The following is a 7101-nucleotide window of genomic DNA, read 5'->3' on the forward strand; positions in this document are numbered from 1 at the left end:
GGGAGCCCTGATTGAATAGGCTCAAACCTCTACATAGAAAAGAAGAATGCTGGATTAAAGAGTAGAGGAAATGTGACCTGGGGACAGAGTTTAGAGAGTCTTGACCATCAATTTGGCACTTACTATCTAAAGCTGTGGATCTCAAATTGACAAATGACAAGGTCCCTAGAAACCACCAACACAGCTAAACAACAACCACAACTAGAAACCATGGTATTTTTAGGCAATATGAACTAACTGGGCTTCCCAGGCGGTGCTGCTGGTAAAGAACCTGCCTGCCAATGCAGGAGATGTAAGACACGAATTTGATCCCTGGATCGGGAAGATCCCCTAAAGGAGGTCATGGCAACCCACTCCAGTATTCTTGCCTGGAGAATTCCATGGACAGAGGAGCCTGGTAGGCTACAGTCCACAGGGTCACAAAGAGTTGGACATGACTAAAGTGGCTTAGCACACGCATGAAATAACTATGTATTAGCCATTGATCAGGACAGAAGTTTTTTAAAAAAAAGAGGGGTCTCCCCTGGTGGTCCAGTGGTTAAGACTCTGCGTGGGGCATGGGTTTGATTCCTGGTTGGGGAACTAAGATCTCAAATGCCATGTGGTGTGGCCAAAGGAAAAAAAAAAAAAGTTTAAGAAAAAAACTTCAGAGAGATATTTAAAATATTAAATTTTAGATACTTATTTAAGAAATAAAGATTTCCTTTTCTATAAATGAGTCAAACGCCATTATTATTTGAATTTTAGTGGCTTTAGAACTACTGCATTAGACGATGGAAAAAGTAAGTGATTGAAGAGACATATCTGATTTGGGGCATAGAATTCAGACTGAAATTGAGGAAAGGGAATGATTAGGAAACTGTAGTATTAATTTGAACATAAAGAAATGCAGGTCTGACTTGGGTGCATTCAAGGGAAATGAAAGGAAGTAGCTGAGTACAAGATCAATGACAAAGGAAGCACAGACTGTATTTTTGATCCATAAAGACCTGAGTTCAAATCTTCACTCATTATCAGCTTCTGACTCCTCTGAAGCTTAGGTTCCTTATTGGTCAAATGGAATTGGGATTTGTTGCTGCTATGAAGACTGAGTCAAAGGAGAGAGTGAATGGATATTGCCATTTGATGTGGAAGCTGCTTTTTTTTTTTTTAATTTATTTGGCTGCTCCAGGTCTTAGCTGTGACATGTGGGATCTTTGTTGCCACATGCAGGTTCTTAGTAGAGGCATGCCAGGTCTAGGGGTGGGACCTGGGGCAGGAGTGGAACCAGGATGGAACCTGGGCCCCCAGGGATGGAACCCAGGCCCCCTGGCATTGGGAGCATGAAGTCTTAATCACTGAACCACCAGGGAAGTCCTTGGAAGCTGTTCTTACTACAAATAATATCTCAATGTGTGAGAATGAGAAGGTGTGAGGAGTGGGAGATGACTCCAAAGACTTGATCCCAGGTGCCTGCCAAAGCAAACGGCTCCAGGAAAAAAAAACAGGGAACAGGGAAGATTAATCCAGTCCTGATGGAAGACGTTTGGTTTCATTTTAGGCACACCAAATGAGGACAAATATTCTAAGTTTGATATGCTGAAAAGAGGCTTTTTCATGATTATGGAAAGTTCAAATTATAATCTCAGAAAGAATGATACATGTAGGACCTTTTTCCTATTTGTAGCATCCTGAAAGGGCTTAAGTATCCTGTAAATTTAAACTATAATGTATGAAAATAATTTCAAAGAAATACAGATTTAGGGCAAAAAAAAGGGAAGAGAGTTCCTAGAGCCCAGAATAAACTGTACATAATTTGTGATACAAAAACTACAACTGGATTTTTATAAATTAAACTGTGATTCTTATGTGATTATTCAGGCTTACAGTGGTTATATAAATTGAAACATACTGTGCACAGTGGAAATAAGCTCTATTGTGTGATTTTCTGTGAATGATCAGCTGACACATGGCTGAATTGAGAGCGTGCCTGGGAATCAAGTAGTCTTGGCTTTGAACAAAGCCCTGTTTGCAAATTTGGACAAATTTCTTAACCTTTCTGAGCCTCAATTTCCTAATATGTAAAAAGAGATGGAAATAAGACCTCTTTCACAAGGTTCCTATGAGAATCACATGAGATTACATTTGATATTCACACAATGGGTCATCAGTAGACATAAATTCCCCATCTCTTAGAAAACAAATGTTTTCTAAGGCCTCACTATAATGGTATGGAAGTATCAGCTGCAGAAGACAGTTACAGATATGATTTGAGAAGTTTTAGAACCATATTCATAATCTGACTTTTGCCTTAATCAATGGAAGATGATGCACAAAGAAATATTCTAGTTAAGTCTGGACTGGGGTATTCAGTTCAGAATAAAACTATTAAGAAAAAACATATCACATTCCTAGTAAAGCACACACCAGGTTGTACCCATGAAGTCCTTATTTTAAATCTTGATTCTTTGGTTTTTTGTTTGTTTGTTTGTTTGCTTAGTCATTCAGTTGTGTCCAACTCTTTTGCAACCCCATGGTCTGTAGCCTACCAGTCTCCCCTGTCCATGGGATCTCCCAAGCAAGAATACTGAATGAGTTATTTCCTTCTCTAGGGGATCTTCCTGACCCAGTGATTGAACCCACGTCTCCTGAACTGGTGGTGGTGGTTTAGTCACTGGTGGTGGTGGTTTAGTCACTAAGTTGTGTCCGACTCTTGGAAGTCCATGGACTATAGCCTACCAGGCTCCTCTGTCCATGGGATTCTCCAGGCAAGAACACTGGAGTGGGTTGCCATTTCCTTCTCCAAGGGATCTTCCTGACCCAGGAATTGAACCCGGGTCTCCTGCATCGCAGAGAGATTCTTTACTGACTCAGCTACATGGATTCTTTACCTCTGAGCCACCAGGGAAGCCCCTTGATTCTTTATATGTTCCTTTTTCAATAGCCATTATGTTCAAATATTCCAATGAAGAGACTTTATGTCACTTAAAATATGAAGTTGGAAATTCATGGATTTGGTTGATATCTCATTAGAAAATACCTAGCTTGTCTAGGGAAACATAAAGAAAATATCACTGATCTATTGGAAATCAAGTCACTTACTCTTTTGAGTTGTTTTTGTTCAGTCGCTCTGTCGTGTGCAACTCTTTGCAACTCTTTTGAGAACTGGTCTCAAAAATGGAAATTTAGGATGGTCTTATTGATCTTGCAGATCCTATTAGATCCCCCATATTCCACAAGAATAGAATAGGCTCCAGTAGAGCCTATAACTTACACCGGGTTCTAAACCTTGGTGTACTGTGTAATATGTGTCTTTCCCCCATGAATCATACATTCTCTGATGGAAGGAAACCTATCTGTCCATCTCATTGCTATTTTCCTAGAATCTAACGCAATGCCTAGCACCTCAAAGACACACAGTAAATGTAGAAGAATGAAGGAAGGGAGGGATCTGATACAGTACTTGCCAATGAAGTCAGCACTTAAAAAAAAATCCTTGTTTAATGGATAGAGTAAGTCACATTTCCTGTTTTCCTCTTAGTCATGTACTCTAGGATAAAAAAAAAATGTTTTCTAAGGCCTCAAACCCTCAAGGCAAATGCTAAATACAATGAAAACTATGTTAATGTTATCATACTAGCCAAAATTTTCATTGAGTGCTTACTATAGGCTAAGTAAACACTTTATATGCATTAATTCATTTGTCTATCATAATAACGTGAGAGAATTTCCATTTGACAGATGGAGAAACTGAAGCTCACCATGGTTTTATAAGGTAGTTCATAGTGCAAGCAGGATTCCAGTCCGAGCCCCACCTGACTCTTCACTATGCTGCACACTTTTCGAAGGGCTCAGTAGTGCCTTGTAGTGGATTCCATGTCTCCACTCCCAGTAGGAGGACCAGAGTGGCGGGGTCTCCTGTGGGCAGGAGAAGGACTCCACCTGCGGTTGAAGACCTGGAGACAGGCCTGCTGGGTCACACAGGTGTTCTTCCAGGAGTCTGGTCTCCAGCAGTTTTGAACCATAGAGGTTGATGGTAGAAGTGAATGGACAGGAGGAGCAAGGCAAGCTGATCTTGAGATACGACCAAAACAAATCCAGAAAAATAGAAAGCCTGGATCCCAAGGATGAGGGAGATGGTGGGAACACATGCATTGCTGTAAAAAGGGAACATGGGAGCTTGTTGCTGGGGTCTCAGAAAACTAACAGAAGCCATCTTGGGTCAGAAGTTGATTGAGAAAACACAGGAAAGGACCTTCCATACAAGGCAAGACTCTTTCTGCACCCTCAGTCCCATCACTTACCTATACACCCTTTCCCTCCTTCCTCTTTCTTTCTTTCCCTTCCCCAGTCATGCCTATGTACTCATGCACACACACACACACATACACTTCTGCAGCTAAACGGTTCTCACATGCCCCAGGTTGCTGGTCGCTGCTCTTCATTCAAACATCTTTGGAAAATAAGGTTAAAATGTCTAGATCTAGGACTAAACTGACAGTGCTTATGTTTCTGTTTCCTTCATCTTGAGGGCAAGAGCGTGTATTCCGTTTCTTTTTTATCCCCCTCACAGCACCTATTACTAGATACCATATGCTCTGCATGTACTTGGCACTCAATAAATGCTTGCTGAATGGCTGACTTTTCCCGTCTCCCCCACCCTTTCCTTCCCACCCCTACAGCATTACTTTAAAGATCTGTTGCAGAGCTGTGGGGCGAGGTTTAAGATCCGTTTTGACAAATAACCCTTATGGGTGTTTAAAGCCAAAAGATCGAATATTTAAAGCAGAAATATGAGCTGTAACTTCATGGGTGTTCTTTGAAGAGATGCATAAAGCTGTACAAATAGATAGCCTTTCAGACAGGACATAACAGACCCAGCTTTGTGCATTTGCAAATATACAGAGGAGAAGAGCCTGAACCTTGCTTTGAACCCTATGTTTCCTTCTGAAATCAGTTTAAATAGGAAAGTGAAGGTAGTTAAATCTTCTATATTTTAAAAAGATCTTACAAATAGTTTTGGCTTTAAAAGCCTATGTCACTGATTCATAATATAAGAGGTGACATTAAATCTATGCCCCCCTCAATGCCCCTCACCCCCGCAGACAGGAACGTACAGGCAAAAACAAGACTGGATTCCATTGAAGTCGTGAGAGCAAATTGAGGGCTGTAAAATAAGAGGCTTTTAGAATCCCAGACGTGAGATCTTGGTGCTGGGAAGTCTTAGGGACCAAAGCAAGGATCCAGGGACAGCAGACGTTGAAGAACCAGAGCAGAATCCACATCACAGAGTGGCTCTGGTTAATGACTTCATGAAGCTGCTGAGCTTAGAATACAAGTCCCAAGAGAGAAGTGAGCCTGAGTTGTGCAGGTCCATTACCCCATAGGATCCATTTTCATCCGAAGATGTCTGGAGTTTCCTGGCTGCTTCCATTAACAAGGCAGCAACGAGTGCGTCTTATCTCGGGCTCCAACTCTGACTGTCCCGTGTTCTCTTAGAGCAGCTGAGCCCTTGGCTTATAGGCCAGAAGTGATCTCAGGAAGTGGAAGCTGCTTGATAGGTCTTACTTTTTTTAAGTGGAACTATTTTGCATGGAGCTGTGGCTAAAGAGGTTACTTACAGCTAAGCATTTGTAGGACAGGTGGGCTTAAATAAACTTAACTATCAAGCTATAGGTATTAAATTGATCATAAGAACCCTTGGTTATGCAGTGATTGATTTGGAGGGCCTGACGGTTCTAGTATTTAGCTTGGAATTTATGAATCAAAAGCTTTAAAACTGAAACCAAGAAAGTTTTTTTAAGTACTACTATTTCCACCTAACCAAGGACTGTTATACAAGTATGATTTATCTATAGTTATCACTCATGTATAGTGTAGAATTATCCAAGTCTTTTTTTTTTTTTTTAATTTCTAATGACTTCTATGCATTAACTCAATCAAGAGAGTTTCTTAAAATATTACCTTTCCCCTTCTGGAAAAAAGACATTTTTATCCAGAAAGAAACTACTAATTTTTACATTGCTAAATCAGAAGTGTGCTCTCTTTCTGATTCATCCTTTGCTTTCACTTCCTGTAGGTTTAATGTAGGTCAATAGTCCTGGATTCTATACACATTATATTTGTGTAAGATGATTGAACACATAGTTGAAATTTACATAAACACACAATATCTTTATTTTACTTTTTTGGATAACATGTTATCATTTTTGAAGAATCTTCTCATTTCTCACCTCATGTAATTTTAAAAAATTCTATTAAAAAATTCTATAGGATGGGAATTAATAGTATTATCATTTTACAGATGATTGAGTTCAGCAAATTTCATTCAACTGTTCACCCATTCAGTAATTTTAATTTTGGACCCAAATGTGTACTAGGCACTGGAAATACAAATATGAAAAAACTTTATGAAGTTCACTGTCTATTATGTAAAACAAGCAGGCAAATAAAACATTGACAGTGGGATGTGATAAGTCCTATGTTATGTAAATATAAAGATGGCAAAAAATGAATCACCAAACTCGTCCAGCTGTGAATGAACAATCTTTTCAAAGGAGAAGATTCTTGAAGTGGGTCTTAGTAAGAAGAAATCCACCAGAAACGATAAAGCATAGAGCAGAGAAGCAGCAAGTGGCAAGGTACAGAAGCGAGCAACTGTGAGATGAATGCAAGAACTGCAAACAGTTGAGCATGGTTGTGAGTACAGAAGGGAAGAAAATGAGCCTAAAGCGTGTTTTCCTTCCTTCCTTCCTGAAGCAAGAAGGTTCTGGGTGTATGATGGGTTGGTGAAAAGAAATCTTCAGGAAATCAGATTCATTTGATCTTTTTTCACCACGCACGACCTCCACGTGGTCCAAAATGGCTACTCCTGATTGACCCATCCCATCCACATTCTGAGCAGCAGAAAGAAGGAAAAGTGAAAAAAGGAACAAAGGTATAAGCTAGCTTTCTTTTAAGGGAGATTCTTAGAAGCTGCCACGGGACACATCTGCTCATAATTCATTCATTAGAACTAGTCACATGGCCACGTCTACCACTAAAGACTAATAGATTCTTTTCTGACCCGTGTGTTTAGTTATACATTTGTGATGATGTTAATATAGGGAAGAAGAGAGAATG

Source organism: Bos indicus x Bos taurus, chromosome 5 (assembly GCF_003369695.1).
Source record: "Bos indicus x Bos taurus breed Angus x Brahman F1 hybrid chromosome 5, Bos_hybrid_MaternalHap_v2.0, whole genome shotgun sequence".
NCBI classification, from domain to species: Eukaryota; Metazoa; Chordata; class Mammalia; order Artiodactyla; family Bovidae; genus Bos; species Bos indicus x Bos taurus.